The sequence below is a fragment of the Peromyscus leucopus genome, chromosome 8b, assembly GCF_004664715.2.
Source record: "Peromyscus leucopus breed LL Stock chromosome 8b, UCI_PerLeu_2.1, whole genome shotgun sequence".
In the NCBI taxonomy this organism is placed as follows: domain Eukaryota; kingdom Metazoa; phylum Chordata; class Mammalia; order Rodentia; family Cricetidae; genus Peromyscus; species Peromyscus leucopus.
The window spans coordinates 71,673,893-71,691,038 of NC_051086.1; the positions used below are offsets into that span (position 1 = coordinate 71,673,893).

General features: G+C 53.6%; 1 protein-coding gene across 1 annotated transcript in view; it reads left to right on the top strand.

Moving 5' to 3' along the window:
• Positions 1-17,146, top strand: part of Cuedc1 (CUE domain containing 1) — an 85,076-nt gene that overhangs the window by 45,840 nt on the left and 22,090 nt on the right. The gene's annotated exons all lie outside the window — the stretch shown is intronic.

A 17,146-nucleotide genomic window follows, 5' to 3' on the forward strand; every position in this document is an offset into this window, starting at 1 on the left:
CCTTTACAAACACAGCCGCGTTAGGGGGGGGGGCGGGGTGAGTGGGACCTGGTGGGTGGCCCTGCTCACGCTGGGTGTCCAGAGTGCCCGGGGAGTAGTGTCCCTAAACAAGCCTACTGATTGTTCTCTCTCTGCTGCCCCCCAGCAGATTCCAGGGAGCAGGGTGGAAGGGCGGGGGGGTGGTAAAAAGGAGGGTGGCATCTGAGAGTGAGGCGACCCTCACAGGAAGGCAGTGCCCTGCCGAGCTTTTTAAATCTTGTCATTGCCAAAGCAAGGGCCTCAGGGTCAATCAAGCTCTGATGCAGGGTAGGCAGAAGCAGAGTGAACCCTCGATGTGGGACCCTGCGAGGTGGAGTGGGGGGTGGGGGGGTGGGGGTGGCCATTCCCTAGGGCCTGTGGGCTGTGTGGTTCCAGGGTCTATGGGACTGGCTGAAAGTCTGTCTGAAACAGGATTTCATGTACTCCAGGCTAGCCTGGAACTCGCTGTGTAGCAGTGATTACCAGCATGCACCACCAAGCCCAAATGAAGCCGGCTTCTTAGTGTTTACATTGCGTCTTTAAGAACAGCTCCCCCACCCCCACCCCCTTCACTGTCTTGTCTTCCTGGTAACTGCATTCCTTCCCTCCCTTTCTCCCTCCTCAGAATTAACTGCACCTCATGCCTTTCCTGCCAGGGCTGGTGGCTGAGATGGGACTCTGTGGTTTGTGGTGTTGCTCGCTTGTTGGTTTTTTAAAGAATTGGATGATTATTGTATCTATTTATTTACTGTGTGCTCAGTGGCTTTGAGAAGCAAGGGTAGGGATGTGCCCTGGCACTTGTGTGGTCAGAGGACGACTTTTGGGTATTGGGAGTTGGCTTTCTTTTCGCCACGCGGGTCTCAAGGATTGAACTCAGGTGGCCAGACTTGGTGGCAGGTGCCTTTTGCTGTTTTTCCTCTCCTCTAACTCCTCCTTGTCAAGGTGGTAAGTAGCCCAGGCTAGCCCAGGCTAGCCTGGAACTTGATTTGTGGTGGAGAGTGACCTTGAACTCCTGATCCTCCTGCCGGTATCCATCGCGGGCATTCACTGCCACACCCAGTGGAGGTGTGACTCTGGAGGACAGCTACGGCCCTAGCCCTAGCAAGCCGGGCCCTTTGCGGTTCCAGGGCTGCTGATGCCTGTGAGGACTTGGGGGTGTTTTTCTCTCATCTGAGAACAGGATGGGGGGAGTGTGACACCTGCACCTTTGGAAGAGGACACCCTCTTTAGGGATACCAGGATACAGACCGGGTGGTCGGGGCGGGGGGTGGGGGTACCTGACAACTCTCAGATGCCGGCTCCTTCATGCTACTGGCCTCTCTGATTCAAGAAGCTTTAGAGGTGGCCTGATCCGTACACACTTGCTCTGTCTCTGCACCTGCTTTGTGTGTACTAGGACCCACGGCTTGTTTGTCCTTTTTTTTTGTTGTTGTTCCTTTGTCAGTGCTGGGGATCAAAGCCAGAACCGTGTACCGTGTACATGCTGGACAAGCTTTCCACACACAGCTACACTCCTTGGCTTTTCTGAGATGGGATTTCACAATATAGCCCAGGCTGGCCTTAGCCTTGTGATCCTCATTCCTCTCTCTCTGGGGTTAGCGCTGTATGCCACCGTGCCAGGCTTGCCTGTGTTTTAAAGGTGGCCTGCCTATGCCAACTTCCACAGGAGACCTGTGTTTGGGTTGTGCAACTCTGAGCCCGCCACACCCTCCCAGATCCCTTCTGAAAGTAAAATGCTGTACAGTCCTTGCTCAAGAACAAAGGCCCTCAGCTTAGCCCTGCATGTTAATGATTTTCAAGTGTGGCCACTTCCTCTTGCCTACCCTGACTGGCACTGCCAGGGGTGGGGATGTGACTGCCATAGTAATGTGTGGAGAGAGCCCAGACCAGCGTGGGGAGGCCCTGCTTTGGATAGTACTAGAGCCTGGGACCACAGTGGCAGAAATGGCCTACTAGCTTTATGAGCTGGGACACTCCATTTCTCACCCACCCTCTGTCTCCTGCCCTCTCACTACAGCTATGCTCTTAATGTCCAGTCTCTCATCTTCTGCTCCAGGAAGACTGGAGGGACACTGTTGCCAGGTTACTGCATGTGTCCAGCCCTCCTGGGCCAGTGTCCCCCTGTGCCCCAGACAGAAATACAGAGTGTCATTGTTTAGGTTGGAGTGTGAGATGTGGGGCAGAATCCTGACTTGGTCACTCCCTGGCTGTGAGACCTTAGGCCAAACTGTTGAATTACCATGTGCCTCAGTTTCCCCATGTGCAAATAACAGTTCCTAATTCCTAGGGTTATTGTAAAGAGTTCACGTGGCTAGCCCGGAGCCTGGCTGATGGAAAGGGCTCGTGGACTTTCTTCTAATGTTGCAAACTGTTAAGTGCATTGCACATGTAAAGCACAGTCGTTCGGAGCAGTCAGCGTGGCCAGAATGGAAGTGATTGACACTGAACTTCTTAAATGACGAGGATCAGCAGATCTTGGTATAATCCAGATGTTTCTCACTGTGGAAGTTCGGTTCCCATTTCATTCTCTTCATTCCTATTTGTTCTTCCCTTTAGATATCTTTTAAAATATTTATTTATTTGTTTTATTTTTAAAAATTAGTATGTGTGTGTGTGTGGGTATGTGCACAGGATTGCAGGGGCCTGAAGCCAGAGGTGTTGGGTCACCTGTGGTTGGAGTTACAGACTGTTGTGATCCACCTGAGAGGGGTGCCGGGAACTGAATTCCGGTCCTCTGGGAGAGCAGTCGGTGCTCTTCACATCTCACCCCCACCCTAGTTATTTTGTTTGCACAGGTTTACCACAGTGAAAGTAGTAGGGGTCTGAAGTCAGCCGTGGTGAACTGTGCACTCTCTGATGGAGAAGCCCAGCACCCGGGAAGCTCAGCGTGTTTATTATATACAGTTGAACAGGGAGGCAGGGTTAGTGCTTACAGCTGAATCGGGGAGGCAGGTTTAGCTCATCTTGGTAGGAGCAGTCTCTATAGGGGAACAATCTTCAGGCCATAAGTAGGCAGCGTGGGGAAGAAAACGATGATAGACTTTTTTTTTTTTCCATACACTATCAACATTCCCACTTGGACCAGAGGACAGCTTTTCCATCCCTCTGAGCCTCAGGGGACAGGGAGGCTTTGCCACTTTCCCATGAGTTTGAGGCTCTGGTCCTTGACATGGCTGACTCATGTCAACAGCTCACATCCACTTACAACTTCACACACTCAGGGCCTTCCTCTGCTCCCCACACAGCTCTAGGAATCCCCACAGCTACTCTGCTGAGGATTCATGAAAAAGTGGACATCTGCAAGCGATGTTTGCTCACTAGCTGAATATATAGTGTTCTCTCTCTCTCTCTCTCTCCTTTGTGTGTCTGTGTATGGAGGCCAGGGGACAAAGTCAGGTGTCCATTTTTGTTTCTTTTCTTTCTCTCTCTCTCTCTCTCTTTCTCTCTCTCTCTCTCTCTCTCTCTCTCTCTCTCTCTCTCTCTCCCTCTCCCTCCCTCCCTCCCTTCCTTTCTTTCTTTCTTTCTTTCTTTCTTTTTGATAAGGTCTTCCACTAGACTGGAACTCACTAAACATGCTAGCCTAGCCAGTCTGGGGATCTACCTATCTCTACACTAGCCCAGTACTAGGATTACAACCGCATGCCACAGGACTGGGCTTTGTTTGTTTGTTTTTTGTTTTGTTTTGTTTTTTTGAGACAGGGTTTCTCTGTATATCCCTGGCTCTTCTGGATCTCCGCTCCCAGGCTGGCCTCAAACTCAGCGATCTGCCTGCCTCTGCCTCCCAAGTGCTGGGATTAAAGGTGTGAGCCATTGGGCCTGGTTATAAAAATTGGGCTCTGGGAATCAAAGTCATCCCTCAGGCTTGCAGAAGCCACTGTTTAGCAGCAGAGCTGTCTTCCCAGCCTCCACCTGGTGGGCGTTCTGCCACTGTTGTTCGGTTGACACAGGGACTCACTGTGTAGCCCTGGCTGGCCTACAACTCTCCATTTAGATGAGGCTGGCCTCGAACTCATGGAGGTCTCCCTTCTTCCGCCTCCTGGCTTCCTACATCCTCTTTTAATGGTGATGATGAAAGGTTTCAAGGACTGAGAAATTGTTTGCTGCTTCTGGAAGGTTCTAACAGCTGCTGGCTACTCCTCATACCATCTCTGTGATGTCTGGATAACCTTGCAACCCGTTTGTATTCTTGGCACCTTGGTTTTGGCCTGAGCTAGGGGGGAAGCTCATGTCCACACACCCCAGGCTGCTGCTTCCCATGAGAGACAGAGCCTGTGCAAGTTTGGGCTTGTGAAGGGAATTGGCAATGCTTTTGTTTGGTGACTGTTGGCTTAGTCCAGGTGTGCGGACCCAGTGTTTACAGAATCCTGGTTGGCTCTGGGCTGGAGCTGGAATGAAGAAAATAGATGTTCAGGGGAGGAGGGAGAGGGTGTGGATAATCCAAAAGCCATTTGTTTAGGGCTTGGAGCCAGAGATAAGCTGCTTCTGCAGATTTTCCTAAATCAACCAGACAGGAACTCTGTAATGAGCCGTCAATGTATGGTGACCTAATAGTCCTCCACACTCACATCCCTACACATGCGAACCATCTGGACCCCCAGAGCCCACAGAGATGCACAAGGATGGAAGGACTCTCGGCCTCATATGGCCTTCCCGTCCATTGTCACACTAACCTGGAGGTCCAAAAGTAAGTCCAACCTGAGACCCCTTGCTACATAGCAATGGAGTTAAAACTAGCATCTACGTCTCCAAACTGCATCACCCTTTAAGACCGTGGTTCCACCTGACTGTGGGTCCGAATGACCGGGAGCCTGTGCAAATGTAGCTTCCCTGGACACCCCCCCCCCCCAGCAGTTCTGATTTAACAGCAGGGTGGAGAATGTGTTCTTAGCAAACCTCTAGGGACATCTGATGACGGTGAGTGTCATACTATCTGCTGATGCTGCTAGAATACAAAAGCATTTGCTTTCCAGGCCTGTAGGAAGGCACATGGGCATTCCCTGAAGCCAGAGATACAGTCAGCTCTGGAGGTGAGAGCAGGAGAGGTTGAGCCAAGCTGTTGTTATTTAGTTATTTAGCTTGTTTTGAGACAAGGTCTCATGTAGGCCAGGCCTTGAACGGCTACGGAGCTAAGGATGACTTTGAACTTTTAATCCTCCTGCTTCTACTTCTGTAGTATTGGTAAGACAGGTATGTATCACCCTGTCTGTTCTATGAAGTACCGAGGCTTAAACTTGGGGCCTTGGGGCTCCGTGCAAGCTAAGTAAGCACTCTGCCGACTGAAAGCCCCATGCCTGGCTTTAAAGCATAATGCAGGTGACCAGAGTCTTAGGAGGCCTGGCCGTCTCTTCTCTGCGCTGTGAGACTAGGCTGGTTAGATGTGGCCCGGTTCTGGACAACTTGTAGCACACACCTGACTCTGTTCACACCTGTGAAGTGTCTAGAGTGAAGTGCAGGGTCCTGCTCTATGGGACAGACTGGCAGGAGGGGCAGATGACAGGACACATAGGAAGGTCTGCCAAGCAGGCCTCCAACCTACAGCTTCTAGAACATGAGTAATTGCTGAGTGTGTGTGAGGGCAGACTTCTGCTAACACCAATGAGGTCCTGCTGACTGCTTCTGTGGAGGAAAGGGGGCCTTGGTTCTGGGATGAAAAGTATCCGGTTCTTCTGGCTCTGAGGGGCCAGGATGCAGTGACCTTCTGCAGAGGTATCCCCAGCACATGGTGTCTTTCCCTGGCCCTGATCCATTCCCCAGCCCCATCCGCAACCTGTGCATCCCAGTGGGTTTCGGTGGTCTGTTCAGTGCTCTTCATCTTCTGGCAGTTGAAGAGATCAAGACCCCTGGGAAGCAAAGGAGGCTGGTTGAGGGACTCCTGGGAGGTTCCGCCCCTTCCCTGACACTATTAACATTGAGAGACAGAACTACCAGCCCAGCTGGCCTGAGGCCTTCCCCACAGTCCTGCCAGGAGCTGGGCTTGCAGGCTGAAAGCGGAGCCTTGGCTGGACACGCCACTGCCTGGTTCTGCCAGTTCTACCCCGAGTCAGGTCAGCCTGACCCCACCAATGCTATAAACATGACAGGCACAGATGGCGGCTGGGGGAGGGGTGCTGGGGGGATCCTGGGGCCTCAGGTGGCCCCACTCTGCTGAAGGGAAAGCCTTGCAGGCCACCAGGGAGTACTAGGACTAGTGGTCCCCAAAGGGTATCATTTCAAATCGGCTTCAGAGCTGGGGAGAAGAGAAGCAGCCTGAGTAGCTGGGTGGGGTGAGAAGGGGTCTAAAAAGTGAAGAGGGGTCTGTCTGTGACTGTTGGCCTGGAATAAGCATGTGACTCGGCTTATGTGCCCTGGTGAGTGTGGCAGCGAGCAAGAGCCTGTTCGCACACGCAGGCCCAGGGGCTGTGTGCTGGAGGGAGACGGAGTGCGTCCAGGCTGGACCTGAGTCCCATCTCTTCAGTTAGTACGCTCTGACCTTCAGCCACTTGTACCTTCTAAAAGTGATCACGTGGGGCTGCCACTCTCTTTGTGACCAGAGAGAGGGACTTCGGAGTGTGTGTGTGATGGGGGTGACTGGGGATATCTGGTGGGGAGGCATGCTGGGTTCCCCTAACTGTGGAACAGGAGTCCTACAACTACTGGGCTATGGAGGGAGGGAAGCGGGTGGGGTGGGGGAGGGGGGCCCAAGGAGAGCAGGGAGCAGCCAGTGGCTGGGAAAGAAGCTGGCTCCTGCTCTAACAATCCCATCAGCCATCTGTGCTGGGCCTCTCTGGGTGGAATTTCTGACAGTGTCCCGGCTGGTGTGTGTGTGTGTGTGTGTGTGTGTGTGTGTGTGTGTGTCCGTCTGTCCCTCTCTGCTGCAGCTGCTGCCCGATCCTTTGAAGTTCAGCCACAGGCCAGCCACCGCTCTCTCAACCTCAGTTCCTTAGCCTGGCCTGTCATTCCTGGGCTGCCTAAGCTGTGTGTCTGAGTGTGCCCTGCAGCCTGTGGGCTGCCTCCCAGAGCCTGAACACCCCCCCCCACCCCCCACCCCCGCACCAGAGGGCAGGCTCCTGGGAGCCAACCTCCTGTCTTAGGCAGAAAGGTTGGGCCACCCAGGCTGGGGTAATATTCCAGTTACTCTGCCTTTACAAACTTCTTGGGTCCAGGTCAGGGCAGAGGGACTGTGGGCCCAGCTCCCCCGAGGGCTGTAGGATCCCCCAGGCCTCCTGTGTAGCTTTGAAGTATGCAAGGCTTATGCCAGCCCTACACCTTCGCAGTCCACCAAGAGTCCCCCTCAGAAGGCCCGCCCGAGAGGCATAGGTCTCCTTGTTTTACAGACTTGCTGAGAGACGCAAGTCACCCAGACACCTGCAGACTCGGGTCTGCTGCAGAATCGGGTCTGCTGCGCCCACACAGGAGCCACACATTTACTGTCTCTGTTCTTTGGTCTCCTATTCCAGCTCAGCTCAGTAACCGCCAACCACAGTAGGCTCTCAAGCCAAGGTCCTGCCTCCTCAGTGCTGGGGACCCTGACACCCCATTGCCTACCGGGGCCTTCATTTTTCCCTTCCTGTCCTCTGCTAGGAATGAGCAGGTCCCTAACCAAGGTTGGGCCAGAGGGGAAATGCATGATGGGAGTGGGAAGCTCAAGCTGTTCCTGGAGAAAGTCTGCCCAAGCAATCCAGCAGGTAGAGCTGGTGGGGAGGAGTCCAAAGCCTGGTGTTCTTAAAGCCGGACAAGCTCTAGGCTGGCTGGCTTTTGGTTTTTTTTTTGTTTGTTTGTTTGTTTTGTTTGTAGTTTTCTCTTTATTTCTTTCCTTTTTTTTTTTTTTTGAGACGGGTTTTTCTGTGTAGCTCTGACTGTCCTGGAACCCACTCTGTAGACCAGGCTGGCCTCCAACTCAGAAATCCACCTGTTTCTGCCTCCTGAGTGCTGGATTAAAGGTTTTCACCAAGGTTGTTTTTTTTTTTTGTTGTTGTTGTTTTATTTTTTTAATTAGAGAGACAGTATAATAGCTCAGTTTGTAAATGCTTGTCTACCATGCAGGAAGTCCTAAATTCATTCATCTTCAACCCTGTGAAAATGGGTGTGGCAGCACACGCCCTTAATCCCAGAATTTAAGAGTCTAAGGCAGGATAATGGGAAGTTTAAGGTCGCCGTCCTCAGTTTAAGTAGCAGGTTGGAGACAGAAGAACATGGACTTCAGTACCACACTGTTGATTCAGATTCTGATTCTGCCACTGTGTGAGCCTATGTACGTCAGTCAGCTTCTCTGTGCATCAGTTTCCTTACCTATAAAATGGGCAGAGTGATGGTTGCCGTGACTGGATAAGATAATGCATGGCAGGTGCTTAGCAAGTCCGGAGCAGGTAATTATGGATACTTGTATCATAATCATCAAAAAGCAACTCAAGGGGCCAGGATTATGGCTCACTGACAGAGCACATGCCTATCAGGCCTGAGGTCCTGGGTCCATGCCCAGCATGAAAATAAACAGCTGCTGGCCATTGTAGATAATATACATGCATACAGTGCACCTGAAAAATCACTGGCGCTGCTCATCTTTTGATGTTCTTTGGACTGTTCGCTTATTTTCAAGCTAGTAAATGAACGTGAACAAACATTTTGAAAGTATATAAAAACTCACAGCTCTCTGTCCCTCTCCATACACATGTGCACACATTCGCCCTTCCCAAACCCTCCCACAGCACACTCTAGTGTTTCGACTAAACTCGTGGGTGCCTTTCACTGTGCCTTTAAGTCTTCAGCAAAAAGAGACCCATCCAAAGGCCTTGTTTTTGCTTATGGTTGAATAGGATCTCATTATGTGTATATGGTTGGTGATAACATACCCTCATTTCACCAGCCTTCTACCGGAAGACACGTCCAGTAGCTCCAGTCATCTGTTACCCGGTGACTGCCAGGCTCACCTTTCAGTCCATATTCGGCATAGTTACAAACTGAAGTACGGGAACACTCCACAGAGGTGGGACTCACTAATCAGTGCGTAGCCGCACAGTGTGCGTCAGTGTGCCCGTTAGAGGCAGGGGCTGAGATTGTCATTCCTTAGGATTTCCTCTGTCATCCTGAGCTGAGCACCCCACCTGATCGTACATGACTTGGCCTAGATTTTCTAGGCATGTTCCCATGCTCAACTGTGGAGATGGCTCCTGCTGCTGTCCAGACTCTGGGGCTCATCTGCAGACCTTGCAGGTCCCACCAGTGGAAAAGCCTGCAGGGGAGGACCCTGGCCGGCATCTGGTTCCTCTCTCCAAGCGGTTGGGCCAAAGCCAGCATGAGCTCACTCCTGGAGCTGGCCCAGCTTCCTGGCCCTGCACCTGAGCTGCTGGTGGCTCGTTCTCCAGGTCTGGATCTGGACCGTTTCACTTGATCCCAGGCACGTACATGTTGCTGCCAGTTCCTTGGGTGGAGTGGGAGCAGCCCCTCTCTACCCAATGAGGTTCCATCTCCCCGGCCCAAAGTTGAACCGTTGGCTGAGCTGGTGGGGTTTGTTGATAGAAGGAAAAATTGTTGTGGAAATATTCCATAACCCGCCCAGGTTTTGGTGCTAAACAGCCTGTTACTCAGGCAACTTGACAACTCTGGTGGAATGGGACTACGCAAGCTTTCTGTTCTTCTGGGTGAAACCTGACCTGCAGATTCCCTGCACCCCTGCTCCCTGGACCTGAGCACTGTTTCATAGCTGGCAGACCCCCGTCCAGCGTCCCTCAGCCCCTCCAGGGTTAGTTTGCCCCCTAGGATTCAATGCCACCCCCAGTTCCGGAGTATGTCCTGTGTGCCCATTCTGTGCTCTGTGCCAGGAACACAGGGTTGCTCTCCAGCCTGATGGATGTTGTGTTGAATCCGGAATCAGACAGCTTGGCTTCAGATTTCAGCTTGGCCACTTAGCCGTGTGACCTTGAACAAGTGTTTCACACTCTCTGTAGCTCACTTTTCCGTCTATACCATCGGAGAGGGCAGGAGAACACCGACCGCTTAGGGCTGCAGAGAGCATGAAGAGCATTCACACACACACACACACACATACACACACACACACACACACACACACACACACACACACACACACAGAGAGAGTCCTGCTTTATGCTTTGGTACTGGGTTCTCCCAGTGTAGCACACGCTGGCTTTGAACATTTAGCGTTTTCCTGGGATTCCAGGTGTGAGCCTCCCATGAGCTTAGCATGGGAACTGGATGTTGCAAATGCCCGAGGAGCTTCATCTACAATCATAGCAGCTGGAGCCAGAGCTGGACTCCGAGGGGCGCCTTTTATGGCCACTAAGTGTCAGGTCAGGGATGAAGGATGGTGTCCTAAGGCCTGAGGATCTAGGGCCAAATCTGCCCACGGGGGAGGGGTATTCACCTCCCTGGGATCCTTTTGCCCTGGTGCCTCATCCTCATGTCCATTTGGCTACTCATGTTGACAAGGAGAGAGAAGTGTGAGTGGAAAGGAAAAGTCCCCCCCCCCTGTTTTTTCTCCCCCACTTTTCTTCTTCATATGTTTTAAAGAGTTCAACATAAAACAAAACAACAAAAAAGCCTATTTTCAGTGCCCTAGCCTTCCAGATCCACTTAAGTAGAAGGTGGGGGTGTAGAGGAGTTGGGCCACGTGGTAGCCCCGGGAAGGCAGATATGGCCCTCTAGCCTCTCACCCCTGCTGGCTGCCTAGCCTGGAAATCATGTCTGTTTGTAGCAGAGAGTTTGGGAGTTGCCTTTTTTTCCTCCATTTTATTTATTCTTTAAATTTATTTTTATTTATGTGTATATGTGTGCATGCCCCTGCGTGTATACCATATGTATGCAGGTGCCCACAGAGGCCAGCGGAGGATTTTGGATCCCTTGGAACCGGAGTTTCAAGGGGTTGTGAGCCAGCCAGTGAGTAGGTGCTGGGAACCGAACTCTGGTCCTCTGCAAGAGCAGCAAGCACACTCAACTGCTGGGCCGACTCTGCAGGACCCACGTCACCCTCTCACTTCCCACTCTCACCTCTCCTTCTCCCCTCTGCCGCCCTCTTTCAAAACGCCATATGTTTAACAGGTGAAAAGGGGGTGACTAGAGAGACGAGGGGCCAAAGCTGGTCACACAGCGGGCGTGGCAACAGTGTTGCCCCCCACCCCCGGGGCGCCCTCCTCCTCCCACGTCCGACCTGGCCTCTTGCTCCCGTTGCTGTGCCAGGGTTAAAGAATGGGCACAGGTGTGGCTGCCCTGCCGTCCTGGGGGCTCTGGGAATGAGGCGGGCTCTGTTGTCCTCGCAGCAGCTGTGACCCTTTGGGGCTGAGGATCCATTAAGCCGTTTCCGAGCCTTGGGCTGGAGCAGAAGGCTCGGCATTTAAAGGTCACCCGGCTTTTGAAGCTACAGCGACATTAATAGCTTGGGAAGAAAACAAGCCTGTGCAGGGGCCGGAGGACAAGGCGGCTCTGTCAGCGCGGCCCCTCCTCCCCAGGGCGCTTGGCGGCGCACACGCCCGCCCGCCCGCCCGCCGGCGCACACTCACACACCCACCGAAGCTTCTGCCTCCTGCTTGCCCACCGCCCGCTCCTCCCGTTCGGGGCCTCTTCAGTTCAGAAGCCGTGGAACTCGGCAGACTGCCCTGCACCCACCCCCACGGTGTCCGAGGTGATAATTGGATGAGGATGCAGCTGCCCGGGGGCCCAGCCGCTTCTCGGGCTCGCACCGCTTCACCCACTTGAGGTTTCGCCGGGACTTAGCCACGTTTACACATGACCTCATTCTGACCCCTCTGGCCCTGGTATCTGGAGTCTTGCTGATGCAGTCAGCCTGGGCCCTGCTTCCCCTCCCGGGTAGGCAGAGTGCAGATGTCACCCTTCAGATGTCTTGCCCTGAGGCCCCCGCCACGGCACCTGGCTGCACAGGGTCCCTAGTCCGGGTGGGCACTGGAGGACAAAATGCTTGGGTGGATTAATTCCGTCTGCCGAGGACAGAGCATAGAAAGTGGTGTCCCGCCTGCCACACATTGCCCCCCTCATTTCTAAGATGCCTGTGCTATCGGGCGGCTCTGCTGTCCTCCAGGCAGTCCCGAGGTGGGGGCAGGGCACAACAAGGTTCTGGGAGGGCAGCTGCGGTTAGCCCTTTCCCTGGAGCCGCTGTGGCCTGGGCCCTGGGACACCACCTAGTGGCCTGGCCTGGTGGAGTCACTGGGCTGAGCCTGGTTCCTAAGCAAGAAAGGAGCCCCTTAAAGACTCTCCAGGTTCCTCATGGCTAGAGAGGAAGCCTCATACCTCAAACCTCCTCCTGGGGTCTCAAGTTCTAACCCCCACATTTCTAGGTTGACCCTGTGCCTGCTTGGGGAAAAAAATGCAAATCAAGTCAGTTATGGAAGTGGGACTGTCCCCTGACCCCTGGAGCAGACATGGGTGTAGCCATCAGAATTGGGTGCCAAGGAGAAGGCCCTGAAGACAGGCAGAGACAGCTTGTGGGACAGGAGCTGAACCACCTTAGCCTCAGTCACTCTGTCTAGGAAATGGGGTCCTAGAGCCCCTCTCTGGGCCTTGTAGGTGGCAATGGGGAGTAAGACAGCAGAGGAGAGAGGGCTAATTTAGACGCCCACCGTTTGATCCTGTGTTCCCCCGCGGGTTGCTGCTCTGCATGCCCGCCTGGCCGGTACGGACTGACTGTGCCGGGTGCCGCTGCGACACTGGGTACAGCAAATCCACCCTGGGGAACTCCGGTCTGGGGTAGAAGATGGCCACCGACAAGCGTACCAGCTATCGTGTTTGTGACAGAGGATGACAAAGCAGAGCAGAGGTCAAGGGATGCTGGGAGGCAGACTGGGTCTGCAGAGCCACCCCTCCCCCCATAGTGCCGCAGCAGGGGCCAGAAGGAGGGAGAGAAGCAGCTGTGGGATTTGTGGGATGGCAACACAGTGACTTCCTAGAGCCCGAGGCCCTGAGGGAGAGTGTAGGCTTGTTGGTGGCGTGATAAGCGCATGGGTTGCTCAAGGCAGCCGTCTGGGTCTGTGTCTACGTGTGTCTCCCCGTGGGTATACCTGTGGGCATAGGTGTCTACTTTTTTTTTTTTTTTTTTTGTCTTTCTTGAGACAGGGGCTCTTGTATCCCACAACGGCTTTGAACTTGTGTAACCGAGGATGACCTTGAAGTTTTGGTCCTCTTGCCCCCATGTCCATCCTGAGGGCTGGGATTACAGGCGTGCACCACCACACCTGCCTAGTACAGTGCTATGGGTCGAACCCAGGGCCTCCTGCATGGCAGACAAGCGCCCTACCAACTGAGCTACCTGCTCAGCTCCATACATATGCATCTGATGGCAGGAGCCCAGGGGCCGTGCCAGGCCACAGGGAAGCTCTGGGAGGTGGTCTGACTAGCCACCAGGGGCTTGGGAGGTAAGGAAAGACATGCCACCATAACGTGCAGTCCCCAGGGAGGCGGAGAGGTGGCAAGGGGTGAGAAGGAGAAGCCACCATGTCCGAGGGACCATTTAAAGGCAAGGAAGGTAGGGACTGTAGATTGAATCGAGTGTGTAAGGGATATGTTCTTAAAGATGTTCCCAAAGCTTTGACCTCAGCTGTGAAGCTGATTGGGCAGAGCTGGCATACAGACAGGAGGCACAGGCTGGATTGGACTGACCCACTCTGTCAGAGCTGCTGGTGGGCACCTAGGTGGAGGCCATAGTAGGCTGGATAGGTGTGGGGTGGAGGGAATGTCTGTAGGAAATCCAAAAGCGAAAGCCAGAGGCAGCTGGAAAAGGGTACTTAAAGCCACAGGATTTACTCAGGAAGCAAGTGTAGTGTGGGGTACCCAAGGCCTGTGACCAGCTCATCCCGGCCTGTCCCAGCAGGGACTTCCTCCATCCCAGGAACCCACATAAGTTCCACCCCAGCATCCCTCCCACATACACACTGCTTCTGCCAGCAAGGGAGCTGAGGTTCGGAAGCCTGAAATCATTTCCCCAAGTCACACAGTCTTCCCGGGGTCCGCTGTGAGCCCAGCCCTCTGGTCCTCAAACTGCCTCACCCCTAGGGCAGAGCAGGCCATAGCCTTCATGAACAGGCCCTCTTAAGGCAGGAGGCTGGCTGAGTTGACCTTGGACAAGGCTGAGTGAGCCACACTGGGGCAGCCTGCCCACCTCCCTGGGCCGGGCTCCAAGTGACTCAGGCCCTGCAACTTCTCACACTCCAATCGGAGGTTGGCAGCAGGCCGCTCTGGGCCTGGCTCCCTGGGCCCTGGGGGGAGGACAGGTATGGAGTTTCTGCTTCCAGGTCCTGAGGTTACCCACACCCATTCGCTCAGGGAGAGGTCTAACGGGCCTGGCAAGTTTGATTCACTTCCTCTACCACAAGCTCATCAGGAATCCCCTTCCTGTTTTCGTGCCCACACTAGCAGTGGGTTCAAAGAGGTGTCCTGCTCTCTCCAAGGTCACATAGCCAGGTCTGGGGCAGTGCCAGCAGACCTCCCCTGTGCTGTCTGGGTCATGTTTCCTTTGATGGAATGTCCTAAGCTGAGGCACACGTGGCTGCATTTCTCAGGCTCCTTGGCTCTTAGCCCTGCAAGCCTTACTTGGCATTTTAGCTCTTGGGAGGTGGGATGCTAATTCTGGTTTTTCTTCCTACCTGGTTTTGGACAAGTTACTTGACTTCTCCGAACTCATTCCTGCCAGTATAAAAATGAAGGTGGGCTGGAGAATTATAATAAAGATAAAAGGAGCTTTGATAAAGATGATGAGCGAAAGTGCCCTGCACAAGTTCGTGATCCTGGGTGGTCAGGGTGCCCCCATTCTTCCATGAGTTTTAAAACGCTGTTCATTTGAGCAGGGTTTTCCACAAAGGCAGCCGGACTTGCTGATTCTTTCCCTTCATGCTAGCCTGTCTCAGCCCTGGCCTCAGGCTGGCTTAAGTTTAACAAGGAGCAGAGAGGACGATACTCTGAGAACCTAGCCCCTACATGGTGCCAGTTACAACAGCATGGCTGTTGGGAGTCTCTGAGTCTTGGCCGTCCATCCGTCCGTCCGTCCGTCCGTCTGTCAAATCCTGTTTCCCTGGCTTCCTGTTTCTGAATCACTTTCTCCAAACCCACAGAGCTGCCTTGGTGGAAAGATCTAGGGTTTTCCATTGCTCACTCCATGTTCTTGAGCTCCTCATCAACTGCTTGGGGGGCGGGCAGGTTTGGGTGGTCCCCTGAACTGGGGTGTCCTGTTGCGGAGGCCTCAGGGCCTGGCCTGTGCTGGGAGAGTTCACATATCCTTCAGTGATCTGGAGGGATGCCTGGGTTGGTAGCCTGGGGCTGGGAAAGCGCCCCCATACCCACCACCCCTCCCAAGGGCAGTGCAGCCCTGCACCCCTGCAGCCTCGTGGGGCAGCCTGCCACACCTGACACAGGCTGAGAGCCACTTCGGTTCCTTTGCATGGAAACGGGGTAAGGAGCCCCTAAGAGGAAGGCTCTGGGCAACAGAGGGACAGGAATTCCCACAGGAGAGCCAGCAGTTGATTCCAGAATGCCTTTCAGGGCCGTCTCAACACTCAGAGGCCCAGCAAGCACCCAGGGGACCTGTGAGATGAAGTTCATGGCATGAATGTGAGCCCATCTTCTTTCTTCTTTGTCTTTGTGGACCAGGTCTTGGCTTCTTCCTTCATGGAGTCGCCCTTGGCAGAGTGACAAGCCCGGCCTCTGATCTTTCTGGCTGAATTACGCCAGGGGCAGGGAGATGATGGCTGTACTCTCAAGGGCCTCAGCCAGAGCCTCTGACCCTGTGTGTAACAACATGGAGGTCTTGGCTTCTGGGGCCTGGTGACCCAGAGGTTAGAGACCTCAGTGCAGGCCTCCAGAGTGGAGCACTCCTAACGGAACCACTGAGCTGCCTCAGACCTCCTACTGTAGGGGTGGGCGGAAGGGGAGGGCAGGAGGGGAGAAGGGGATTGGGTGTTGCAGCCACACATCCGTGGCAACCTTCTTTGGGTTCATTCTCATAACCAAATCCCTGGGCTGATCACCTGAAGCCACCTTCTTTCTCCTTGTGACATGGCTCTCCTTCCCCGGCTGTGATAGCCTCCTCTGGGCAGGCAGGAAACCAAGGGAGTAGGGTGGTAAATAATGGTTCACTCTGTTGACCGGCCACTGCTCAAGCATGTAACACGATGAGGTGGGTCTCTATGTCCTGACGTGGGAAGATGCCCACAGTGTGCCCTTAAGTAGATAAAAGTAATGGCATAGTGGAATTTATGTTTTAATCACCTGGTAAAATAAGCTCACACACATGGGAGCATGTGCAAGGATGAAATACCCATACATGGTGTGGGCACATGATCTCATTAAGTAAGTTCTGTCAGGGCAGGAAGGGACCTCGGTGTCCGCTAGCTATTCAGAACCTGTGTGCCTGTAATTTTCCACTTTCACATCCAATCCACTAGCTGGGCATGGTGGTACATGGCTGTAATTCCAGCACTTGGATGATGAAGGCAGGCAGATTAGGAGTTCAAGACCATCCTTAACTACAGAGTGAGTTCAAGGCTAGCCTGGACTTACATGACCCTGTCTTTAAAAATAAACAGAGCTGGACGGTGGCAGCACATGCCTTTAATCCCAGCACTCGGGAGGCAGAGGTAGGCAAATCTCTGTGAGTTCCAGGCCAGCCTGGTCTACAGAGTGAGTTCCAGGATAGCTAGGACTACACAGAGAACCCTGTCTCAAAAAACCAACCAACCAACCAACCAACCAACCAACCAACCAACCAACCAGACAAAACTAGCAGCATGGTTCAGCAGGTAAAGGCACTTACAGACAAGATTGATGACTTGAGTTTGATCCCCAGGGCCCACATGATGGAAGGAGAGGACTAACTAACCCCCACAAGTCGGTCCTCTGACCTTCACATGTGTGCTCTAGCACATGGGTGCCATTCCCACCACAAAAATCAATGTAATTTTTAAAAAGTTCTGAAAATCCAATCTAACACCCCTCCCCCCCCCACCCCCACCCCCCCCCCGTGCAGGCCAGAGGACAATTTGTGGGAGTCAGTTGTCTCCTACCATGGCGGGCCCAGGGACTGAACTCAGGTCAGGCTCTTTGGCAAGCACCTTTACTCACTGAGATATCTCACTGGCTCCAGGTTTTGGTTTTTGGAGACGTGTTCTCTAGTTCAGGCTGGCCAAAAACTCCT